This window comes from Coenobita brevimanus, chromosome 114 (genome assembly GCF_032717465.1).
Source record: "Coenobita brevimanus isolate Jiangsu-jjx chromosome 114, ASM3271746v2, whole genome shotgun sequence".
Taxonomy (NCBI): Eukaryota; Metazoa; Arthropoda; class Malacostraca; order Decapoda; family Coenobitidae; genus Coenobita; species Coenobita brevimanus.
Genome location: NC_137067.1, coordinates 23615738 through 23628007, shown reverse-complemented (window position 1 = coordinate 23628007; position 12270 = coordinate 23615738).

Here is a 12270-nt window from a genome sequence, read left to right as displayed (position 1 = left end):
CGCATCTTCTCAAACCATCCACTTCATTCATTTGTATTCGTTCTTACAAAACTTTAACGCTAAAAATCTCTCAGTATTCATCCACCAACATCTTTTCTCACTTTTTCCACTCCTCAGCTTCCCTACATTCTCTCATTTTTTTTTCCACTCTTTCGAACTCTTCCAACATTCATTCTCACTTATCATCACTTCATCCTCCCTCACATCTACGTTCCCTTATTTTTCACTCTCTTCCAACACCATTTCACGCTTGTCCCACACGTACTCTTTCGAATCTCCAATGCTATCCCAAAACAAATGTTGCCCTTAACATACCTTTCTTCACTTCCTTTGTCTCTCTATCTATTGCCAGACGCCTTAATCCCGTAAGGGGTGGCCACAAACAAGTCTCCTCCATGTCGCCCTGTCCTCCGTCATTTCACTGCCCTGCTTGCAGCTCCCATCCCCTTCTCCCATATACCTCTCCACTTCGTCCCTCTATCTCATCCTTCACTTCTTCACTCTTTTATTTTCCACACTATCCCAGTACATATTCCCACACTTACCACACAGTTTTACTCTTCCTGTTGTTACTCTCTCATTTCCCACATTCTTCCAACACTTTCCCACCTTCTCACTCTCTTATTTACCACACTTCCCAACACTCTTTCACACTTTTAGACACTTCTGCACTCTTTCTCAGTTTCACACTCTTCCAACACCCCTGTTTTACCATTTCCATGCCTTTTTCACACCCGGTTATCACACTTTCTCACGCCGACCCACTCACGTTCTCACGAATCCTGCCAGCCATTCCTTCACCATCACTCGTGTATGCAAATGAACTACCACACATTCCCACTTTTATAAGTCCCCACCAAATAGTACTGGAGAATAGCCGCTTTGGGTTTCTCACAAGCATTTCGTTTTGCGCATGTTGTTTGGTAACAATTTTTGTTCTCTCTCTCTCTCTCTCTCTCTCTCTCTCTCTCTCATACACCTAAGCCTGGTGGTGTAGTGTCAGAGTACTGGAGTCGGAGTGAGAAACAGTTCCAATCTCTCAGAGTGTTTTCTAGGTGTCAGCTGCCAGGGATGTAGGTCGGTATTTGGCCATACTTCTGCTGGACTAAGAGGAGATTTGTTGCCTGTGGATGGATGTGAGCCTCTTGGTCTTCATTACCTGCCTCAGTCTCTCCGCACCGCCCTCAGCCTCCGCTAAATAGGCTGAGTGTTGGAGAGGTGGAGTGAATCAAGACTTACGTGGCTCCTTTTAGGCGTGAGGTTCATCATGAGTCTGAAAGGGTACCGAGAGTGGCAGAAGTCTTTTATTATCTCATTTTTAGATTTCATTGTATAAAAATATATCAACTTGTCAAATTAATGATAGGGCTTATCACAGTGAGGGTAATAGGATGAAGACTAGTGTAAATACAGTAGTCATGCTCCTGTAGTTCATGCTTTGTTAAAGGTTGGTTATCACAGCTGACAAGAGTTCGCAGAGTACACCTGACATAGTGGCCTAGTGCTGATACGCTTGACATCCTAAGGCTGATGAGAAATATGGAGAAGAAATGCGTACAAGAGGTATGTTACGTTACAGGTTTCGTATCTGCATCTGAAAAAAGTACATATATATTTTTTTCAGTGTGCTAACAGCAACAAAAGTCCTCCCACTACTACTGCTTATCACTCCATAGACTTTGAAATTAATATTGTGCATCCGAGGTAAATGACACTTATAATAACGAATCAGTCAATGTTAATTTATCAGTGTTGTTTGTTGCAATCTCCTGGGTCAGATTGTCAAAGTAAGTGGAAAATACAGGCAAAATTCAAGTGTATGGAGCCTTTCCATATTGAAATCATAAAAATTTTATATCTGAATAATGAAGAAAAGGAAAGCTGTTTGCAATAGGTCCACACATCCGGAATTGTCCCACTTGCCGGTGCTTTCATATCAAGAATTTTGATGAATCATTTGAGTAAAGAACAATGCACAAGAAGTAAGGTGTGGCGGCGAGCCCCTCCCTGTCACATCCTGACTGACGCACCACACTGGGCCTCAGACAACACAGCAACACACAGGCGAGGTGTTGACAAGCGCATTAGTGACACTGTGTCTGTGTGGCTCACCCAGTGTGGCAGGATGTCGAGGTTTGCTTCTCAGTCGCTCTGTGTGTATGGGGGTGGGGAAGTGAGGGAAAGGGACGGGAGGGAGAGGGTATGAAAGAAGGGGAGGGAGGAAGAGACCGAGACAAAGGAAATGAGGAGGGGGAGAGGGAGAGACAATGACAAAAGAAGCCATGAAGATAGGCAGAGAGGTAAACAGTATGAGGCAGGGAGAGAGAGAGAGAGAGAGAGACTGGGTGGGTAGGTTGGCAGCAAGAACGAAGTGCAGATCTCATCCGAAACTTGCGACCTGAAATTATTGAAAACCATTGTCACTGAGGTCGCATATCAGAGAGGGAAGTTCGAAACAATGAGAGCATTTTTTCCATTATTCCCTACAGTTAATTTTACCGAAATAAAAGAAAGATCGCAGTGAAGGAGGTAAGGTACGAGCACCTCCATTGCCAAGAGTCTCATTTACTGTATGTAAAACCATGTGGCGATATCAATGAATTAAAAAATACATCATGGTACTGTAGAAACACCCGTATATAATACAGGGAAAGGACTGAAAATTCCTCTCCAGCTGGAAAGGTGTCCCCGTAGCCTACATTAACCTCCTAGTGGGATGAACTTGTAAGGTGAATAAAATCGTCTGTTGGCAGCAGGAATGAACCAGACGTTATAGTATTAAGGAGTTAACCCGTTCAGTCACAGGGTGCTGTTATTGTTAAATTTAATTCTGAGGAAACCTGTTGCGGTGAAGGGACTAGAAACTGTCTCCATCAAGCCCCCCCCACTGTGAAATGTCTCCCCAAAGGTAATTAAAATTGTCAGTTATCAAGAATACACGATAAAATACGTATAACTGAAGGGATTAGGAATTCCTTCCCCCAGGTCCACCCAGGCTCACCATGGGACTGGTACGTTTGCCTTTTAAGAATAAAATCACCATATACATGTCCATCCATCCATCCATCATCCAATCCTACGTTGCCCGATGAGGAGCGTAGGAGCCCGGGGCTAGACAAGTTGGTCCTGACATTTAAGATGAGAGTGACCAGCCTCACTCATCCCTGAGTGGCATTACGTAACCAATAACCCCAACCATCCCTTGGACATAAACCTTTACCGGTTCAATCCGATTGGAGCGCTGTAATTACCCACTAAACCACCAGGCGCCATAATTTGATTATATGGTTACCACCCAGCGTACTAAATGGTTTCCTGGTGTACAGGAAACCATTAGGCTTGTCACTCAATGTAGAGTCACCCACAGGCAGAAGGGAAAGGAAAGAATGAAGGAAAGAAAGACAAAAGAGGGAGTGTAAAGCATATACATGTAAGAATGCTTAACTGTTGGTAGTTTTTTACAACATACTTTACCACTTCAACTTGAGAACGTTTTTTTTTTTTTCTGCACTTGCCTGCTTTTTTTTTTTTTTTTTTTTCTGAATTTCTTCGGCTAGGGAATGACCTTTTTTAATGACATGGTTAATGAACGCTGATTGTAACCCCTCCAGCCTGAACAGTGTTCCCTTTCCTGCAATGCAGTAAATAAGACCTCGTTGGTGTAAAGAGAATAGACATTTTAGAGCGATGACACGTTTATATTTCATCTTCCTAACATCAAACGACATTCTTCAGCTAAGGAAGAACCTCTTGTAGTGAAAGGGTTAATGAGCGCTATGTCTGTCCCCTCTGCCTGCAAAAATCTCACATGCGGGCAGGCATAAATCGTCTGCAGAAACCAACAGTAAAGGAAAATAGATTTAAAAAAAAAAAAGGTATTTTTCTACCAAGGGACTCCTAAGCGTTCGTTCAGTAAAAATATGTCAGCATATAAGGAATGGTAAATTGCTGGCCACTTAAAAAAAACAATCTATGCTTAAGACTCCAAGGAAGCGTTTTTACGGGTAATTTTTGCGGTACCACATGCAATTCTTTTACTTTCAATGGTTAAAATAATTCGCAAGATTTTTTTTTACTTCTTTAAGAGATCTAACAGGTTGCTCCTCCCTCGCAACAGGGTAAGTACAAAAGTAATATTGCTACATTTTTTTTTTAAATTATTTACAAGCATCATTCTTTCACTTCTAGAAAGTTTTTTGTTTTATCCTTGCTACATTCAGTTTTATTCACCTTTGACTTATCGCCTCGTACTGAAGGGACTGAAGGCTGCTTCTAACTCGTCTGGATTGATAACTCTCTCCTAAGCTGAATAAACTGAAAACCCCACCAGAGGATTCAAGGAGTTGTGTCGCAGTTGTGGTCACTTCTGCTGGTGTCTGGGGAATAAAAAACATATAGTGAACTGAACTGCCTGTTGACACATGTATGTATAAGTATTAACGTATATATATACAAACTTAGGTATGTAAATGGGATATACAAACTAATGTATTTTAATGCGTGCTTGTGAGAGCCTTTAGGAGCCTATGTTTATTATTTACAAAATTGCACTCCACATCCAAAGAACAGTGTCTGACTGCATAAAAAAAATACAAGTTAAAATTTATCTTGTCGAAGAGTTAACATACATAAACTTAGCAGTTTATGCGTGTCTGTGCTAATATGAGTGTATGTTTAACCCCGTGACGACGACAGGAATAATAAGTACTTTGTTCTTGTTACCAACCAGGTTATTTTAACCAGCATACATATTCACTTATAGAGATGAAAAGCACTGTCAGCTAGCCATTTCACTTAGGCAGGAAATTGAATCTTTCTAGTTTTACTGGAGCCATATTATTTTAGTGAGTTTACGAGTGACCTGTCGTCAACTGATGGCTAAAAAGTTTCCAATAACGCTTTCAGGACATGAAGAGTTTTAACAGTTTTATTCCTGATGAGGACAGAAATCATAACCATTACATTTTTATTGCCGTTATGGTATTATACTCAGGTAAGGAGGGACTTGCCGTTTAGGCTGTGTGGGTGGATTGTTCTGTCTCGCCTCAGATAAATAAGGAGGTGGTTTGGAGTGACTGTGACCGCCTAATATGCTGAGGGATAATGATCACTTAGACTGCCGGGTGACGCTTACGTTGTGTGTACCGGGTAGTAGTGTGTGTGGAGGGACGCTGTACAGGCTTTTAGAAGGATGGTTGGAGAGGCACTGTGTGGTGAAGAAACTGCTGGATGGTTTGAGCAGAGCTCATACAAGAAAACATTGTGTGGGAGGTTATGTGTACACAGACTCTATAGCTGTGTGTCTTTGGAGAGAGTGTGTGGATTGTTGGATAGATTGTGTGTGTGTGTGTGTGTGTGTGTGTGTGTGTGTGTGTGAGAGAGAGAGAGAGAGAGAGAGGTGAAACAGACGGATCAGAAGAAACAGCAAGAAGCTGAGAAGTGAAGAAAGATAAAATGGAGGAACGGGAACAACACGAACATTAAAAAAAAAAACAAGGGTGGGATGAGACTGACTGAGATGAGGTGGATGAGACAGGGGGCAAGAGCGAGACGGAGACAGGGCGAGAGGAAGGCAGGAGGAAAACAAGACTGATTTAGAAATGAAAATGATAAAGGGGAGAGAAGGAGGATTATTAAATGCGAAGAAGTGGAGTGAGAACATCTTGAAGAAAATGAAATAGAGTAGGAAGAAAAAAGATACAGGCGTTGAAGAGACTGAAAAGTAAGGCTGGGAGAGATGGAGAGTGAAAGGGAGGAACGGTTGAGTTAGAGGTACCGTAAGAAGCCTCAGGGAGACAAAAGCTCCATGATGTATTCCAGATTTAACAGTAAATCGTTTCGTTTCGTTTTTAAAGGCTCCAACATGCTTGCATGTGTCGGCCTTGGTCACCTAATGGCGGCTCTCCACGCTGCACGATCCATTGCAGCCTCCCTGTTCAGTCCCTTAACCCTAAGGTCACACTTAATGACCTCGTCCCATGTCTTTCTCGGTCTGCCCCTCATAACCCCACCCCCAGTATTAACACTTCTCACCTTCCTCACCAAATTATCATCCCCCATCCTCTCCACATGTCCAAACCACCTCAATCTACCTCTCCTCATCACAACACCAATACACTCCAGTCCCATCCTACCTCTCAACTCTTCCATTGTAAATCCAGCCCCTCCAGGCCTTGGACGCAGGGACGCACTGCACATCCACCTAATCATTGTCATTTCTGTACGTCTGAGCCGGCGAATGTCTTCCTCCTTCACTGCCCAGGTCTCACTGCCATACAGCATTACACTCCTAACACATGCTGCATACAAAGACCCCTTAGCACGTAGAGAGAGCCCTCTCAATGTCAGGAGAGGCAAGAGCTCCCTGAACTTCTTCCAACCACTTCTCACCCTAGCCACAGAGCTAGCTCCAGCCCCACCTCCAGCACACAACATGTCTCCCAAATAACAAAACTCTTCCACACACTCAAGAGATTCACCAGCAAGTTCAATCCTTTCACGTCTGACGATCTCCACCTGCTCACCCCGTCACGCCGTACACATAAAATCAGCATTATCTCGCAGTCTACCTCTGATACCACTACATCTCTTATGCACCCATTTATCACACATACCGCACAAGATGGAATTACTTCCCACGCCCTTGTGGCAAACTGCACATGGCCACTCTCCCTCGTCTTTGACAGTACCGCCACCAACCCTAGATATCATCACTTTTGTTTTATCTGCATTTACCCTTAAACCCTTTTGCCCCATACCATCTCTCCACTTCCTAAATCTTTCCTCCGCCTCCCTTTCATTCTCTGCAATCAACACCAAATCATCAGCATACAACAACTCCCACGGGAGTCCGTTTCTAAAGTCACGTGAAAGGGCTTCAAGTACCATGATAAACAACTTGGGACTCAAGACTGACCCCTGATGCACACCAACATTCACGGAAAACTCATCACTCCAATCTCCATTCACTCTCACCTGGGTGTGAGCACCCACATACATGGCCATAACCACCCTAACCAGCCACTCCTCCAAGCCAAGCTTTCTCATTGCCCACTTCACCACCTCTCTAGGGACTCTGTCAAAGGCCTTTTCCAAATCAACAAAAACAAAATAAAGATCCCTTCTCCTACCAATATATTTTTCCTGAAGCTGTCGAACAATGAATATGGCATAAGTTGTCCCCCTACCTGGCATAAACCCAAACTGCATCTCATCAATATTCACTCTTTCTCTAATCATACCTTCTAAAACTCTCTCCATTACCTTCATTATCTGATCTAAAAGCTTTATACCTCTATAATTTCCTCTTTCCAGGGCATCACCCTTCCCTTTATACACATTTACAATTACACTCTTCAGCCAATCATCTGGGACAACACACTCATAAATAATCCTATTTATCAGGTCAGTGACTAAACTCACCCCTATATCGCCTGAGGCCTTCAACATTTCGGCAGTCAACCCAGACACTCCTGCTGCCTTCCCCACCCTCATCCTGCCTATTGCCTCACTCACAGTAGCAGTATCAATCAAAGGCCAAGGGCCAGACACTGGATCTGCTGGCTCCAAACCTTCCCTGTCCCAGTCAAACTCCTCATTCAACAACCGGTTATAATGCTCTCTCCATGCATCTTTAATATCTTCACTGTTCACCACTACCCTTCCTTCATCATTCTTCACACACTGCTCACCTATGATATCCCGATTATCCCTCTTCACCTGACCTGCCACCCTAAATATATTTTTCCTTTCCCCATGATTTAGGCTATCAAGTAATTGTCTCTGTGACTCAGACTTTGCCCTGTATACCTCTCTCCTAGCCCTACGCTTGGCAGCCAAATATTCCTCTTTGCTACCACCCTTCTTCCATTCCCGGAAAAGCCGTCTTTTCTCCTTAACTGCAGCTTCTACACCCTCATCCCACCACCAAGTTACTTTATGTCTTGGTGGTCCTCTTGTCCAGCCGCATGTTACATCAGTAACTCTCAAGAAATTGTTCTTGAGGGCTCTGTACTGTTCATTAACGCCTCTGTCTACAGCTCCCTGTTCAGCCACCACTCTCCTCAACTCGCTATAGAAGGCATCCCTTACTACTTGGTTTTTCAGCTTCCATATTTTCCTCCTAGGTACATAAGTCCTCTTTTTCATCACTTGTTCTTTAAGCACCATATCACAAATCAATAGTTTGTGCTGCTGCACACACTCCTCACTTCCTATAACTTTAACATCCCTCACTAGCCTCCTATCAGCCCTCCTAACTAGAAAATAATCTATCTGACTGCTATTTCCCCCAGACTCATACGTAGTTAACCTACTGTCTCTTTTCCTAAAATATGTGTTGCACACAATCATGTCCGTTGCCTCCCCAAACTCGAGTATCCTTTCCCCTTCTGCATTCCTTAGACCATATGCACATCCCCCATGCACTCCTCCATAACCTTGTGCTGCTTCACCTACATGACCATTTAAGTCCCCTCCCAAAATCACTATCTCATCATCCCGCATACCACCCACTACACGTATTAAATCATCCCAAAATCTACCTTTCTCTGATTCATCCAATCCTGCCTGTGGAGCATATGCCGATATAATCACAGCTATCTTTCTTCTCAACAGAATTTTCACTACCAATATCCTATCGCTTACTCTCAAAACATTCATAACATATTCCACCCATTTCTCCGCAACCATCACACCAACACCTCCATATCCGTCTGTCCCCCCCTGCCAAAACAACTTATAGCAACAGTCCTTCCCAACAATCTTTCTGGCTGATCCACCCCTGTACCGGACTTCCTGCAAACACGCCACATCCACCCACCTCCTACTGAATGCCTCAACGACTTCCCCTGCTCTTCCCCTCAAACTTCCCACATTCCATGAACCCACCCTCATCCCCATGGGTGATTTACTGTCCTCAGGCTTGCTTTGAAACCTTTTTTGTTTTGTCATCTTCAGTATTAATAAATGGGGACAGACACAGCACAGGTCCCACTCACTGCACAGTCCCAGGTCCAGGCAATGGATCTGGGACCCCTATCCCTCCAGCTTACCAGTGGCTGTGGTAGTGGCCTCGGGGCACCCTGCCAGGACAGCTGCAGGGACACCCTCCAAGCGCGTCTTGGCACTGCAACTATCCCGCCATTATACACCCACTGATAGGGCAGCCTCCTGGGGCGCTACTCCCGGGTTTGGGCCCCTCTCTATTGGGCGGAAGCGGCAGCCTGGGAACTGCAATGCCCTGTACCCTCTAGCACAGGCCCGAGCCCCATCTCGCCCTGGACCCATGATCTATGCCGGCGGAACCCCCGCCACACCTCCCCCCAGAAGTCCGCCACTAGGTAGCGGGGGCAAAGTTTTCTGGCCGCATGCCCTTGCTGGCGCCAACCCCTGTAACGTAGTGGGATACGTTGTGTGAACATTGACTGATGAGACAAATGCGCCACACCCTCACAACATACATCCAGCAGGCTCGGGGATCTGTAGTTACCTCCAAGGTGGTGGATTTACTGAAGACATTATGACCACTTCGCTTAAATTATGTAGAAAACGAGATGACGGACTGCATTCATAAACTTTATTCAAACTAAACCAAGCAAAAGGCTTACCTGATTTTCTTATATATTTTTTTTCTTGACTCCAACATCTACCAAGCACTTTATGACCAAACCAGATTGAATATTAAGGTGATAGAATACGTAAAAAAATTCCGCCGATTACAATTAAATATTCCTGATTATAATTAACTGCGTTGGAAATTTATGTATAATAGAAATTATCCAAGACCCGGTTTGAATATTCCTTGATTACAAATAATTAATATAGAAATTTATTAATCATGAAAATCAATGAAGACCTAGTATGAATAAGGGTGTGTACCTTGGGCTGGTATTTAGTATTCCTGGCCCAGCACAGTGTTGTAATGCTACGGTGCGGTAGTGTGTATTGCGGCCGCCAGGGGGCCACGCAACAGGTTCCTCGACCAGTTATAATGTGGCACTTGGACACGGGGATGTAATGCTGGTCCATAGTAGTCGGGAGATAAAGAAAATTAGCCAGGCCGCGTAATTTATCGGGCAGCAGGCCATAGTTTCTTCACCATACCTTGGTGATTGGCCTTCTTCTGCAGCTTGGTGTTCAAGTGAGCCAAGCCAACAAGAACACTATACTGCATGTAGTTTGTTGGTTGGTGGTTAGTGACTGAGTAGGTGGGGGGACCTTCTATACAGTAAAGCACACCACCAGAAATTTATCTCTGAAATTAACCCCTTCTGTACAATGACGTCTCTGTGTCATTCTTGCATCCCGCCAACGATTTTCTTTAGTTTAGAGAGAATATCTGTTGTGACGGGGGAAAGAAAGTCAATTTAACCATTTACTGCCTGATGTCCCACCCTCAGCTGATTATAATGGTCTGTAAGTACGGAGGAAACAGTGAAACATCACTGAAGAGGATGAAGCTACACTGAACCTGCGCACATCGCTGGAAAGCTATAGGGAAAGTAGTGGTTGTTACTTAAGCAGCTATTCTCCACCATATCACTAAACAAATCCAGAAAGCGCCAACTTCAGTACCAAAACCGGGTTTTCTCGGAAGTTATTAAAGTTACGGTGGACCTACTCCCATCGTCGGGAAGCTGTTTAACAACTAAAAGTCTTATTTAAATGCATTTTCGCCCATTTCGTCAGCATACTGCTGGAACAAACCAAAAAGCGCCAAATTAAGCACCAAAACTGTCATCATGGAAATTACTAAAGCTGTAGCTGAGCTGATAATGATACGCACATCGTTAGAAATCTAAAGCAAGGTTTTCAAGGTTTCACATTAGAATACGCTCCATACTTTCTACAATGGACTCCTACAACTTATTTTATGTTGTTGAATGGAATAATGAGACAGTACTACGGCTCTATACCTTTTCTTTAGTTCTTTTTCGTTATTAGCGTCATATATTCTAATGAAAATTTCTTGTTCAAGTTCACAGTTCAAGATGGACATATAGAAGTTATAGACCAGGTTAGTGGACAAAGAAAAAATAATACACGGTAAGACCACTAAGGTATTACAAACGTACTGGAAGGATGTTTATCATCACGGTGGTTATTGTTGCTTAGCTGCATAATCATCACCGCCATGCTCGTATATACTTACATCCCGCTTGCCCTAACGCAGCGTAAGGCGTCTAGGGTGAGGCAGTGTGAGATGCTGTACAGAGGACAAAAAAAAAAAAAAACAGGATTAGGGGGTACTGATTATCTAACAGGTTGTGAGAGATCTGACGAACCATTAGACCGCTATAATAGATGAGCAGTTTATCTTAGTTATCAGATTACGGTATCAGGTTTTTAATAAGCTGGTGCAAAAACAATATTTTATTGGGAGATATAAATGAGAAGTCCGGAATCAGCAGCTCAGTGATAGGGGGAAAAATGGAAAAGTATCTGCTGAGCGAGAGTAAAAATAATAATTGGAGAACCATCAGTTGAGTGAGGCGTAAAATGGGTATCCAAGGACTGCATTTGGCTCAGAACTTGGCTTAGAATGTTATCTAGCATCCCTTCCTTTACAGTTAATCTTCTCACACAGCTCGTTAACCACCTCGCTACGATGGTGTAGTATTCTTGCCGTAAGAATAGAAAGGAGTGATTGTAGAGAAGAGTCGACGAGACTTTGAGAATAATAAGGTTGAGGAAGAGTGGAAGGGTGAAAGGGAGGAGAGAATTTAGGGAGGGTGGGAGGGTGTAAGGGAGGAGAGAATTTAGGGAGGGTAGGAGGTTGTAAGGAAGGAGAGAATTTAGGGTAGGGTAATAGGCCGCAGGAAGAAAGACTCCTCCTATTACTAAACACACACTAAATAATTATCAAGCCGAATATCGAGGCATAAGGTAGATGCGCCACACCCTCACAACACACCCCCAACCGGTTCGGGGATCTAGTTACATAAAAGTTAACGGTTTTACTGAAGCCACTCTGACCACTAACTTAGCTTAAACAGGCAGGACACGAGACCGGAGGCCGTATCCATAAAGGTTGTTAATAATTTTTTGCGATAACAGTCTCCATAGTACTCGAATATTATCATGAATTTTTCTGTATTTTTCACCTTATTATTCATTGTACTTTGTAATGAGTCTGATTGCTGTGTGTCTGAAGTTAATCGTATAAACAGTTCATCTAGAATATAACGTTAGTGTACGAAAGTTTATGTATACGGTTGGTCACCACCTACGACTACTTAGTATTCCTGCACCAACACAGTGTTCTAATGA